Raw genomic sequence first — 535 nt, forward strand, 5'->3', positions numbered from 1 at the left:
CCCGGGTCTCTGGCGCTGTGAGGCAGCAGTGCTAACCACTGTGCCACCGTGCCGCCCACACTTGACACAAATGGACCATTGGCTATAGAGGGTTGTGTGGTGCAGTGGTAGTTCATAGCTCCTTAAAAGTGGTGTCGCAGGTAAATAGGATAGTGAATAAGGCGTTTGGTATGCTTTCCTTTATTGGTCAGAGTATTGAGTACAGGAGTTGGGAGGTCATGTTGCGGCTATACAGGACATTGGATAGGCCACTGTTGGAATATTGCGTGCAATTCTGGTCTCCTTCCTATCAGAAAGATGTTGTGAAACTTGAAAGGATTCAGAAAAAATTTACAAGGATGTTGCCAGGGTTGGAGGATTTGAGCTATGGGGAGGCTGAACAGGCTGGGGATGTTTTCCCTGGAGCGTCAGAGGCTGATGGGTGACCTTATAGAGGTTTATAAAATTATGAGGGGCATGGATAGGATAAATAGGCAAAGTCTTTTCCCTGGGGTCGGGGAGTCCAGAACTAGAGGGCATAGGTTTAGGGTGAGAG

Source organism: Chiloscyllium plagiosum, chromosome 38 (genome assembly GCF_004010195.1).
Source record: "Chiloscyllium plagiosum isolate BGI_BamShark_2017 chromosome 38, ASM401019v2, whole genome shotgun sequence".
Lineage (NCBI taxonomy): Eukaryota > Metazoa > Chordata > Chondrichthyes > Orectolobiformes > Hemiscylliidae > Chiloscyllium > Chiloscyllium plagiosum.